The sequence below is a fragment of the Passer montanus genome, unplaced genomic scaffold (genome assembly GCF_014805655.1).
Source record: "Passer montanus isolate IOZ18808 unplaced genomic scaffold, ASM1480565v1 scaffold19, whole genome shotgun sequence".
NCBI lineage: Eukaryota > Metazoa > Chordata > Aves > Passeriformes > Passeridae > Passer > Passer montanus.
Window position 1 is genome coordinate 11,810,464 of NW_024366480.1, and position 13,626 is coordinate 11,824,089.

The window sequence follows — 13,626 nt, forward strand, 5'->3', positions numbered from 1 at the left end:
TGGCATGCTGTTAATGATGCGTAACATATTTCCGTTCATCAAAGTCAGAAAATGGAATTGCAGTGGAGCCATTTGTTGTTTTCTCATTGAGAAGCAGGAAGAATGTGCTCTGTGCGGTATCTGAATTACTCACAGAATCACCGAGTGGCTGAGGTTGGAAAGGACCTCTGGAGGTCACCTTGTCCAACCCCCTTGCTCAAGCAGGGACACCTACAGCAGATTGCCCAAGGCCCTGTCCAGATGGCTTTTAAATATTTTCTAGGAGGGAAACTCCACAACCTCTCTAGGCAACCCGTGCCAGTGTTTGACTGCCATCGCTGTAAAAAATGTGGGGTTTTGTGTTCAGATGGAATTCTTTGTGATTTAATTTGTGCCAGCTGCCTCTTGTCCTGGCACTGCGAATCACTGAAGAGAGCCTGTCTCAACTTTGTTTCTTCCCTTCAGGTCTTGACATACATATGTAAGATGCCCTTTCTCTTTACCAGACTGAGCAGTCCCTGCTCCCTGAGCCTCTCCTCCCACCTCAGAAACTCAGATGCATTAATGATCTTTAGGGCCAGTAGCTGGACCTCTGCAGTATGTCTGTTCTTTCCTGTACTGGGGAGCCCAGAGCTGGACCCAGCACTCCAGCTGTGGCCTCACCAGCACTGACCAGAGGGAAGGATCACCACCTTTGGCCTGTTGGCTACATGCCTCCTCATGCAGCCCAAGGTGCCACTGACCATCTTTGCAGCAAGGGCCAGTTGCTGCAATGAAGGTCACATTCCTGGCTGGTGATCAGCTGCTCATATGTCAGAACCTCCAGGACCTTCTCTGCTCATACATCAGAACCTCCAGGCCCATCAGAACGTCCAGAGTGATCCAGCTGATCAACCCCCAGCCTGTACTGGTGCTTGGGGTTGATACTCTCTAGTCACACTTTGCAATTACTTTTTATTGAAGTACATGAGATTCTTTCCTGCCCATTTCTCCTGCCTGTCAAGGTCCCTCTGGATGGCCACACAAACTTCTGGTGTATCTGCCACTCCTCCCAGTTTTATCTCATCTTCAGAGTTGTATTCTGCCCCATCATCCCAATCATTAATGAAGAGGCTACAAGGCACTGGCCCCCAACACTGAGCCCTTGTGTGCTAGGGACTTGTCCTCAACTGGACCTACTGCCAACGACCACAACACTCTGCACCTGGTCATTCAGACAGTTTTCAGTCCACCTCACTGTCCTTTTACCTAAAGTATACATTGACAGCTTATTTATGAGGGTTTTACAGGAAATAATGTCAAATGCCTTTCTTGCCTGGAAATGTTTCAGGGTAAACAACGTCCACTGCTCTCCCTTCATCCACTGTGCAGGTCACCTCATTGCAGAAGCCTGTCAGTCCCCTTAAAATGACAAATAATGTATTTCATGCTATTCTTTTTAGAGGTCAAGCTACGGAGCCTGAAAAAGCAGCATTTGATGACATTATAACAAGATCATAATTCAAAATAGTTTATTTAAAGTCTTTTCTGTATAATTCAAAGGATATTCACTACAGACTGTTATTATTATAAAATTAATTAAAATTATTCACTAAATAATGAGACAATCAATAAATAAAAGCCCAGGAGACATAGAAATGGCTTTTTCATTTGCAATTTTAAAACAAAAAATGACATTTTCTTATCATCAGTGAAAAATTGCTCTCCTGACATGGGCAAAGAATGATGCTAAAGTAAATTCCTTTCACTGAATGAAAATATGGTGTGGGTTGAATTTAAAATTTTAAACAGCATGATTTGGACATGCAATTATAGTCATAGCTAGCAATAAACGACCAGTTAGATCATCTGGTCAAGTCCCCTGCCAATGCTAAATTGAATTTTGCATGCAGTTTTTATTTTTTTAGGCAGTTTGGACACCGTCAGTAAATGTGATAAATACGTGTTTAAATAAAAGTTATTTTGTGGTGTCTCAGAAGCCTGGAGAGAGAAAAAGAGAGAGAGAAAGAGAGAAAGAGAAGTATCACTTCAAACTACTCACTGTTGATACATCAGGTTAGTCTCATTTCAGCTTTACAAGGAAAAGCTGACAAGCTTTAAAGGAGGCCTCACTGCACAAAGAAATCGATGGTAAAGTGCACATTGATTTCAATAAATCTCTTTCAGTCACCAAACTCTATATTAGCTGGGGAAGGGATGCTGCCTCTTCCTGTCTTTTTGTCTTCAAACATCAAGTGCACTGATGATGGTATAAAAATAAAGCTGGGAATAGCTCTAATCTCAGGTAATAATGGTCTCCAGTTTGAAAGCAATCCTCAGGGACTGGCAAATTATAACAAACACTGCCCTGGTCCCTCTAACAAACCCCAATTTAAAATGACCAGGCAGAGACAAAGCTCCTTCTGTGGTGTAGGGTTTCCTTTACTGGAAACGGAGCATTTAAACAAGTGCTCTTGGATTTTGCTGTAAGCAGGTGAGCTGTCACACCAAGATACTTTTCAGGAACATGTTGCCATGGCACAGCAGCGAGGATTGGTGCCATGGTGGAAGGTCAGCAGGATGTCCCTGGGGCCAGAGGATGCCAATAGCCAGTGCTGCCAGCTGACATGCCAGTGATGGTGGGAATGCAGAGACTGTTCAGGAAGGTCTTTCTGCAAAGAAACCACCATCTGCATGGTATATTACTATAGTATTCATTACCACTATGATGTGAACCTAAACTTAATTGCAAATCTGCACATCTGTGCTCACCGTCAGAGCATGGATCTCAGGAAAATGTTGGACTCCTTCTTCAGAGTATGAAGTTCAGTTGCCGCCAGTCCCTCTCCCACCACCTGATCTCTTGGAAATGTGCTAATAAGCAGTGGCAGATGAAGCATTATTATTGGGTTGATGAAGCATAATTGGGTTCATTTAAAGTAAAAAAAACGCCACCTCTGCCACACAAATAATACAGAGGGCCCATAAAAGTTTGGATATATGAGGCCAGCCCACACTAGGAACCGCTGAAATGTGTGGAAATAATGATGCTCTCTGGTGTAAATGGCTCTTTAGAGTGATGCTGCAAATTCTTCCCTTCATTCATCACCCTGTACTCATGGGCTCAGTGCTCTCCTGAGCCAGCCTCCTGGGATATCCCACGTTCATATCCTTGCTCTCTGTTGCAAGGATTCAACTTTTTACCACCTATTACCACAAGTTGTCATGTCAGGTTACTGTAAATCAGATTAACATTCTTCTAATGCAGACTTTGCAGGGAATACTTGGCAGAGGGGTTTCAGAAAGGGATGCTTAGGATGCTAATTTTAGTAAGGAGAGACTCCCATACAGTGTGCTAAAAGCAATAACAACATAGCTAATTTTAGTAAGGAGAGACTCCCATACAGTGTGCTAAAAGCACTAACAACATAAGCAAAAAAAACCCCAAAAACAACAACAAAAAAAAAAACCAAAAAAAAACCCCCAAAAAAACCTTAGGGCTGTTACATCCTATTAAGTAACGATGTAACAAATGTATGTAAGCCACCTCCTGAAACGTGGCTTTGGAAATAGGAGCAGAAAGCAGCAGCGGAGGGTCAGCTTGATTTATTTCTGTTTTACCTGCCCCAGAACACCCTCATTTCCTGATGAACACAATGGCTTGGCACAACTTGAAGCCCAGCAAGTCAGATTTCTCTCAGCAGACATCCTGATCACTCCGATAGATATTTTAGGAACTCGCCATTAGTTCCTTTAATTAATGCCTCTCCAACAGGGACTGGTGTGGCCTTTTCCCACATCAGCAGAACAAAATACGCTTCAGCCATTTTGTCCCAGGGCTGGGTGATAGCTTATGAATTACCTGAAGCCAGTTACCCTAAAGCCCCAGGTACCTGCTGCCACCTTGGCAAAGCACCAGCTTTCCCCAGGAGCCTTCCCAAACCTAGCACTCACTTGTTCTACAACATGGCTCCTTCCAAGAGCAGAGCTTAGCAGAGATAAGAAACCCCTTGTAGTGTGGGGTGCACAGTCAGCCCATTCTGAAATAACCAGGGGAAATCTGTGGAGCATGGCAGTGCCACTTTCCTGCTCACAGTTTCACTGCTTCCCTGGCAGCCCTGCTCTTGCTGGGCAGCCTGGCCTCACCGCTCCCAGCTGGAGCCGTGTCTCCACTGACATCACTGGATTCCTGCTGATGCATCGGCCAGGGTCGTGTCCCAACTCGCTCACCTTGTCCTGTGCACTTCTTGCATATCAATTTGCAAAGCTGTAAAAGTCAATAGCTGTACATAGATCCACAGTAAAAATAAATAAATAAATAAAATTTAAAAAAAAACCAACAAAGCAAAACAAAAAAAAAAACCCCCACAAATGCAGACACCCAGGAAATTTGCTTGCCACACAACTCCCTTCAATAGCAGGATGTTCTCTCTGAGCCGACCTAAGCATAACTTATCAGAGAAAATTATCTCATGTGCTGAACAAAACTTTTCCCCATTGGAACTTCAACCTTTGCCACTGGTAGCTGGCACACCGTGCCCCGCCTCCCGAGGAGATCTCCCCCACGGGTATCCTTTGAACTCTTAAGACTACATGTGATGGATCTCAGCAATTATTTGCACTGTGGGCAAACTTCAGGCAGAAGTCCCAGCAGGGGCTGCTGGCTGGAAGCCAAGGGACGCCACAGCCCTTCCTACCACTGCCTTGCACCGTGGCCTGTGGGACACAGCCCTCCCTGCCCTGTCGCTTGTCTCCTCCGGGAAGGGAGACGGCCTTCCCTGCTGCTGAGCCGCGGGATTTGCTGGGCACTGCGTAGCCAGCAGGCTTTCTAAATGCAGCAATTCTGGCTGCCTCCCACGGGGGATAAGTCAGCCTCAGCGTGATTTACAAACCTTGGCAGGGTCAGGTATAATCTTGGTGTTAATGACTTAGGCATGACACCCAAAGCTCCTGGTCTGGGAACAGTCTTCCGCTTGTCTGGAGGGACATCTCACTACTATTTTGTCAAAGACAAGTCAGCTGAGAGTGGTTCTGGTTCTTCCTCTGTGTGCTTTGGTCCAGGAAATTCTCACTACTGTATGGGTATTTCCATCACCCCCAAATGTGACTGAAAATTTCTGTCTTGATACAGTTGTGTTCCCAGGAACTGCAGCCTCACTTCCCCAGAATTTCAGGGTGGTTGCTCCCAAATCTAAGGGGGAATTTCCACTATTTGGAAACTGCTTTTTCAAACTCCCACGAGTGCAGCTGCATTCTTGTTTCTGTCCCACAGCTCCCAAATGCTGTCCTTCTATGTGTCTAAAGTGCACTTGTGAAGGGGCTACCTATAATTTAAATAGAAAAACAGACTGAAAGGATGAGGTGCTCAGGATTTTTTTGTGGGCAGCATCGCTCCGGAAGCCCTCGAAAAGACCAACGGCCCTATCCTCAAGCTGTTGCACAGAAGTTTGTGGTTTCCCTGGATCTGTCACGGACTACTCACCCTGTGACATCCTGCCCGAGCTGCCGCTGCCTGCTCGGGTCATTAGTGACCACGTTCAGACGGTTCGGGCCGGGCGGCATCAAAGCCTCTCAGCGCCTGCTGCGGCAAGGAGCTCCGCGTAAGCCAAACAGCACGAAACACCGGCATGAAGTAACCTCACGGACCCGCTTTTAGTACTTTCCTTCTTCCCACAGAAAAAAAAAAAAAAAAAAAAAACAACAAAGAACCAAGCCAAACGAGGGACCGTGGTGGGGTGGCAAGAGGAGCTGGTGCCTCGCACTCCTCACCTGTCCCGGCCGCAAGCTCCGCGGGCGGGAGGGTCCCGCAGCGCGCTGCCACCGCCGCCCCCGCGGGCGCTCCGGGCGGGCGGGCGGAGGCGGGGCGGCGGCGGCTCCAATGGGGAGGAGGGGGGCGGGCCGAGCCGTGCGGTGCCGAGCCGAGCCGTGCCGGCTGCCGGAGTCTGACGGGCGCTGCAGGTGGGAGCCCGGCTCCGCGACGGCGCGTAACTTCGCCGGGCCGGGGCTGTCGGGACCAGCCTTCTTCGTGGCGAGAGGCAGGAGCCGCGTCCCTCGCGCAGCGGCGGCGGAGAGCACCTCCCGGGACAGGCTCAGGTGAGAGCCCCCGCTCCCCTCGCTTCCGCGGCCGCCCTTGCTGCCGCCCTGGCCTGGCTCCGCTCAGCGGGGCCCGCGGGTCGCGATGCGCAGCGGGACCGCCGAGCTGTCCTTGGCTCGAGGTCAGCGGGGAGGGCCGAGGGGCGTGCGCTGCCCCGCGGGGCGCGCTGCCGCTGCGCATCGCTCCGCGCCGCTGAGCGGGCAGGCAGGGCTGGGGCGCGGGGCTGTGGCGCGGGGGCGTCTCTTCGCCTGTTTCCATTCCCCTCTCCGCCTTTCTCCTTTTGGCAGTCCCGTGCCCCCACTCGTCCTTGCCGTGGGTCCCCGGGCAGGGTTTTCCCCCGCTCCGGTGGCGGGGCGGGCTTGCTGCCCGCGGTGCGGCGCGGGATGCGCGGCGCCCGGCGGTGCGGTGCGGGAGTGCCGCAGGCGGGCTACGGCTCCTGCCGGACCCTGTCCCTCAGCCGCCCTTCTCGCCTTTCTGCCCTCCGCGGAGCGCAGCATCTCCCGCGGAAGATCAGCCCGGGCGCTGGGACGCGGCGGCGCCCGCAAAGTTGCGCGCGGTGCGCGGCGGGGGCGGGCTGCGGGGGCGCGGAGGGGCCGCGCTGCGCAAGCCGGAGCGCGGCCGGGGGAGCATCCGCTGCTAAGCCCGGTCGGTGCTGATGAGGCGCTGAAACCCCTTTTTGGGGCTTGGGGCCAGTCGTGGTGAAGCCGCCAGGTTTTGCGGGCGGCGGGGTCGGTGCTGCTTTAGCGTTAAAAATGTTTAATAGTGGATATTGATGAGGTGTTCCCCACCTCCCCTCCCCCTTTTCCCTACCTTTTCGGATGTTTAAAAAAACCCCGAACTACTCAGCTGGTGACATTTACATTTCTGTAGTAACAGCGATTCATTAGAAAAGTGATACTAGCAGGAAAATGAAAAGTAGTAGTAATGGAGCCCCGGGGGTGGCTGCAGATAGCGCCGAGGGGCCGTAGCCTCCTCGCTCCCCGGCAGTGGACAGCGGCGTGGGGCAGCCGGGGGCCTTTGGGAGCCTGTGGGAATGCGGGGGGCTGGGAGCGCAGGGTGCAATGCAGAACTGGAAGCGCCGAAACTCTGCATTTTGTGCATAGTTCAGTGCTGGGTGGCCATTTTTCTAATCTTTTTCCTGTCAGGCTGTTGGACCCCCAAAATGCTCATTTGGGACTTGAAAAAACACCCTCTCAGGCTCCCCTACCCTTTTGTTAGGGCTGTTTCCATGCCAAATACTTGTATTTTTGTATTCCAAACGGGTGGAAAGCTTCATCAAGCTTTAAACCACATTAAGATGTAGCTAAGCATTTGTCAGGAGGATCTTTCCCCCCGCTTCTCTCTGGAGTTTGCATGTTTGTTACTCTGTTACTTCCAGGGAAGGATTTAGTCCCTAGTATGATGGCTGAAATGGTGGCACGCAATTCAGTGTGCTGCCAGATGCTTACCTTTTTTCAGAGTTTGGGATAGGCTCAGGCAGTATTAAAAGCTTGCTAAGAGGATACTGTTTTATGGTTTCCTCCATTTTTGGGATCTGTTAGAAGCAGTCTAAAAATACTGGCTCATCATCCCTCACACTTGTAACTACAAGACTTTCAAAGAACTGTTCTTAGATATGCACCTTTTTTTTTTTTTCTCTCCCCTTTTTAACCTTGTAAATTATTGTTCCCGGTACTTAATAGGGAGCTACTCTTGTATCCTTGTTCTTGGAATTTGAAGGCATCGCTATTGATTCAGAGTTGAGCAGTTTTTATCATTAAATCCTCATTATTACACAGGGTTGGGTATTTTACCTTGCTGAAGAGACACCCCCTAATGTTCCTAGATGCACTCAACCTTTGCCAAGTGCCATAAACGTGTGCAGTTCTTGCAAACATGTCAAGAAAATGGCCTTTTTCCCTTTTTTAATTTTTTTTTTTAATTGGGAAACAGATTATCACTATCTCAGTACTACTTCTGTCCTTCCTGCAGCAGCATTTATTTCAGCATATGAAGTTTCTTGAAGTCCCTTGCTTAAATATTGGTTGCACATTACTGCCCAGAACTAGCTTAGGAAGGCACTTTACTATCTCATGCAACCTTATCTGCCATTCCACAACTTCATAACAAACCCATTGGAACATGAAATGACCTTGGAAAGGTATCTTTCAATCTGACATGAAGCATTCTCGTAACAGGGAACAGCACTGCTCCACAAAGAGCTGATGTTTTCAAATTGATGCTTCTAAACTGATTTTATTGGGTTTTTTTGGATTTATTTTTTTTTTAAGAAGGAAGGGAGATGGGTGGAATATTGAATTGGAAAGGAAAATATTTTTTTAAAAACAAACCCACTCAGCTGAAGTTGAAGCACCACTCAGCTTTAGAAGGAGGTGTATTAAGAATGTACATGTGATAGTGATACTTAAGTCTAGGGTGAAAACAAATCTTTAATTTCAATCAAAGGAAAACAGCATTTTCTCTGCCAGTTCTGATTTGCTCATTCATAAGATCTTCAAAAGCCCAAATTATTAGTGGGACTAATTGGAAGCTAGTTGGGTGTGTCAAATGGAGAAAAGAAGTGATGAAGTCTGAAGGAAGCTTTACATTTAGTTGTATTGTTCTTGATGTCATAATGTGAAGCTTCTATATGGAAAATATTCCAGAACTCTTTCAGTGCCCAAAATGCTGCTCCTCTGGAAAGGCTGCAAGAGCACTTGAGAATCAGCAGCAGTCAAGGGGGAGCCTTGCAGCTGCCGGGGGAATTAATGGAGGGGGTGCCTGGCCAGTAAGCTAAATGGGATTTTGGCCCAGATGCTGGACTTGACACACCAGGCCTTGCAAAAGGGTGGTGAGTGCTTTAGTGCTCGTGCTGGCTTTACCTCTGAAACACCAGGCCTTGCAAAAGGGTGGTGAGTGCTTTAGTGCCCGTGGTGGCTTAACCTCTGAGTGAGATGGTGCCTCCTGTAGAGCAGTGAGGGGTCCCAGCCTCGGGAGCTCAGGGTAGAGTGCCACCTGCTGGGTGCTGAGCCGCTTTATGTCAATTATCCATCGTTTATACATATGCACGATGCATTTGTGTTTACATACATATGCTATGTTTATGTACGTGTTTATTTGCATGCAGGTGTACAGCTTTTCCACAGATGTCTTCTTGGATGAAACCTTGCTAAGACAGACCTGAAGTTCCTCACCTTTGAGGACTTAGCACAGCTTGTGTTGGGTGACACTCAAACATCACTTGGGCTTTGTATTTCAGGGGTAAAGGGGAAATTTTGGTAGTGCTGATGTTTAATGCTGCCTTTGTTCACTGAAGGCAAGTGGGAATTTTCAGCTGCATAGCTCATGGCTCGTGGTGTGGTAAGCTTTCACAAGCTCCTCAATGGTCAGATACCAGCCTGGGGAGGTAGAACTGAAATGGAGGCCCAACAAACCAAACTCAACTTTGTCATGTATCACTTACATGTAAAATCTTCACAGCGCTGCTGATTTCATATTTTTCTTCATCTTAACTCACATATGTCCAAAAGATTTATGAGCATCCCACCTGGATACAAAATATCACTTCTCATTTAAATTAACTGCAGACCTATAGGACTTGAAGAATATTAATGGACTTTTTTTTTCCATTTTAAAGAATACATTTTTCATATTCACTCTCTAACATTTGCATAGAAGAGTAAAATATAAAAGTTTGATTCTGACCCAGAATTGCTACTCAAGGTGACACAATAAATCCAAATCTGACATCATTCCCAGCAATGACTTTCCAGTTTCCAGTAGCTTCCATCTCTCCTAGCCTGCTGGGGCATTGGCTGGAATGATGTTTAAACACCAGTTTAATTCAGCTAAAACAGAGTGATATCAGTTGCAGCACCAAGGCTTGTAGTTGTTCTGTGTTGTACTGGCAGAATTAGGGAAAGATGCACAGCCCTGGGTACTGGGGCTTTGTTGGACAGCTAACCTCATTAAGGCTTTATTGCTTACTTATTTTGTGCTGTGCTGGTGCCAGATGAGTATTTTACCCTGTCTGTGGATTAGGAGTGGGTCCAAGCTGAACTATAAAAGTTTTCAGGAAACTTTTAAATGCTTTCAGCTGGAAAACCTATATTGATGTACTCTTGTGATAAATTGATAAAACGCTTCACATGGTTTTGAAAGGGTATTCCACCACTTGAGATCTGTACTTTCAAGAGTGCATAACAGTCAGGAATGAGTTGATGGAGCAAAAAGCAAGTAGTGTAATTGCAGAGTTCATCTTAAAGTGTGATTCTAGCAAAAAAAAAAAAGACACCTGCCATATCAAGAGGGATTACAAGATAGGTTTTTGAGGAAGGGGACCCAATAATAATGCATAACTCAAGTTCACTGTCCCCTAAAACGTTCACAGTTAATTTGATGCTTGACAAATTGTGATTTCAGTGTCTGGTGAAGAAGCAATTGACCCTAAAATTGCTGCCTGAAGCTGAACCAACGTTTTCAGTTTCATAACCAGCGTCATGCAAAAATAGTATGTGAAGAGGAGCAGGGGAAATGCAGAATGTCCCTGTGGTCTTGCTCTTATGTATCTCTCCTCCCTCTGACCCAAGCAACTGGCATGTGGTGTAGGCAGTGGATGCTGCTGCAATTCTCGAGGCAATTTACATCTCATTCATTTGTCCATTCCATTATGGCATATTGTAACCTTTTTTCCCCCCTACAAACCTTCTGAACTGATAATAGAACTCTGCCCCTTATAACGTGTCAAACTTCAACAACCACCTCTTGTTTTCACTCAGAAGTGTATCTGCAGTATTGTCAATGGGTATGCTGCTCTCCTGTTCCCTCCCCATTCTAAATAAACCAGTTCAGCAGCTCTCCTGCACGAATTCTGCCAGCTCTGAGTCATCCATACATTTTTGTTTTGTTCCTTCCTCGTGTTTTTGCACACCATGTTTCCCGCCATTCCCACCTACTCAACATCTGCTTTCATGTGACCTCTCCTATCCTGATAAATTCGTTAATGTTAAGCTTGCTCCATGCCACCATCAAAATCTGACTTTCCTTAATATGAAATCCCATGCAGTCAGGTGACTCAATAGCCTTTTTACAGTCCTTGGGAGCACCTTGGAGTCAGGTCTGCTCCAGTAAAAATGTTCTCCCAGTAATTTCAGCTTCCCTTGCAGAGGTAAAAGACAGGTAATTTATTGAGGGCAATCTGTAACTACAGTCACACTGACAGTAATGGGGCATGGTTGCAGCTCTGGGGGAGGACTGGGGTACACAAGACTGACAAGAGAAATCAGAAATGAAGGCAAATCTTTTGCAATCTCTTTTCCCTTTCCTCTCCAATGAAGGGACAGGAATGGCTCCTACTGTAAAAGCACTCCTACAAAAACAGCAACAACAACAACAAAAAGTTGTTTGCTAGCAAAGTGATAAATATGTGAGCAATCATCTTCCTTTTTCTGCAGCCTTTCGTGCTGTCTTATTAATGGGCCGTGAAGGCTGAGGAGGAGGTAACTCATGAGCCATTATCCATCGAGTAGGGGGGAGCTGCAGATTAGTTGCTTGTGCCAGTTTAGTTTTGTTTTTTGACACCAACAGATAAATTTGCCTTCATATGGCATAGTTTCTGGAGAGATCAAATGGAAACCACATCAGGGGCTGTGGTGGTGGCTCACTGCCCTCCTGAGTTGCCTTGAGATTTATGGAGGTGAAAATGGAAGTGCCTTTACTGGGACCCAGCAGAAGAGCACTGAGTTGTGAGGATGAGTGTACCTGAGAACAGTTGGTTTGGAGAATTTGGATGGTTGGAACATGTGAACTGAGAAGATATATCCCAATCTGTTGGAAGGGACTTTGCAATGGCCTCTGGCTTTTTGACATCTTGTCAGCCTTGGCTTGCTGATCAATCTGATGGTCACAGAGCTCCTCGGAGATGATGACAGCATTTCCTTCACTGCTTCCTTTCCTTCCACCACAAGCTTCAGCACTCTCCTCGCCTGCACTCAAGACCTTGTGCACTTCCTGAACTTGCACATGCAATTGATTTCTCTAGGCAAAAGAAGAGCATGCCTTTGTCTGCCCTTACATACACACATGCAGTTTGTTTAGGTTAACCCATAGCAGTTGGTATTTTGTACTGATCTCTTTGAAGCATTTTGTCTCCAAAGGATTAATAATTAAAAAAAAAAAAACCAACCAAACAGAAAAGCAAAGAAAAAGCCGGAATGCTAAATTTGTCGACTGTTTTGGAACAGTTGCCAAAAGAAATCAATGCTGAGCCTGGGAAAGCTGTAAAATTCTTTCTTGGGTTTTTATTAGTAGGAGAGAAGTGACACACACTGAGTTTGGTCACTCAGACGCTGTTCAAAGTCCAAATTGAAAAAAAAAGTTGTTTCAGCTTGGGTGTTCTTGATGGTTTGCAGATGTGTAATAGTGCATAGATACTCAGCTGTGGGCTAGGCTGCAGGCCCCTTTAATTGCAAAGAATAAATTGCCAATCCCCCATCCCTGACTGAGGATTCTGAAACTGAGCAGTCACTGTGGTGGCTTTGCCTTACTTCCTTGCCAAATGTTACATCTCCTCATCAAGGATTTCTAAATGTCAGCAGTATAAGAGAAAATAATATACCTTTTTCTATTTGTGATATTGCATACCTGTTACTGCCTGATGGGGGAAGTACAGTAGAAGGTTTTTTTTTCCTAAAAACATATTTTCCCCCCTCACAAAATATTCCTTCTGAGGTCAGCCTTGACAGATCTTTATTAGATTGTAATTATTATTCTTTTATTAACATTGATAGTGTGGGGATCTTTTATTTCTTTCTAGATTAAATTGAAGAGTGGAGGGTTGTTTATGTTCAGTCCATTTAATGAGTTACCTGAAACTGTCTTGTAATGCAGACTTAACACAAAGCAGTAGTGTTGTATTTGTTCATTGAATCTCAAGAAGTTTGTTTTTTTTCTTCTTTTTGTCTTCATTTTCCTGCTGATGGCTATGACTGTGCTGAAACCATGGACTTCACAAACTGGATGAACGGCTGCCTCCTGGAATATGGATAATTTTGGTGAGTCTGCAAAATGAATTTCTCTTACTTCTACTTGCTTGGGAGAAAGAAGAAGTATGTTATGTATTGGAAGTTGTGCTTGATGAAAGCTAAGGCTATTTTTGCAGTGTTGGTTTTGTCAATGCAACAGGCAAAGCTTACTATATTTCAAATTATTTTTGATGGAGTGGGTTTTTTTTTCTTATTCTGTTTTATCACTGGCAAAGGTGAAGGAATTAACATGCTCTGGATTAATTTGAAATAGTGTCATGTTATGAGATTGAGTGCTATTGTCTTTGTAATAACTTTTAAATTACTTTTCTGTAAGACATGCTGTGAAGCAACAGCTTAGAACATTTTAATTTTTCTTTTCTGGCTTATTCAGTTGTTTCTGCAAACTATTCAGACAGAAGATTCATTGGATGGCTTTTCAGAAAAGCACTGTGTCATTCTCCTTTCTGTTCCTAATACCGGTGTTGCCTGTGGTGTGAACTTTTAAGAGATGCTATGTTGATGATGTGTTTGCATTAAATATTGTAGAAGAATTTTCCATAAATAGGTCTT

The 13,626-nt window shown here is 46.0% G+C and overlaps 1 protein-coding gene and 1 long non-coding RNA gene across 2 annotated transcripts in view; one reads left to right on the forward strand and one right to left on the reverse strand.

Moving 5' to 3' along the window:
• Nucleotides 1–2,379: 2,379 nt before the first annotated feature.
• On the reverse strand, nt 2,380–2,827 carry LOC120500721. The gene is made up of 2 exons (XR_005627163.1): nt 2,731–2,827; nt 2,380–2,648 (listed from the first exon to the last, which is right to left on the reverse strand). It is a non-coding gene; the product is annotated as an uncharacterized LOC120500721 (long non-coding RNA).
• Nucleotides 2,828–5,845: 3,018 nt separating this feature from the next.
• EPB41L3 (erythrocyte membrane protein band 4.1 like 3) overlaps nt 5,846–13,626 on the forward strand; it is a 143,846-nt gene continuing 136,065 nt past the window's right edge. The window contains exon 1 of the mRNA XM_039706047.1: nt 5,846–6,051. The gene's annotated coding sequence lies outside the window, so the exon portion shown is untranslated. The remainder of the gene's footprint in view (nt 6,052–13,626) is intronic.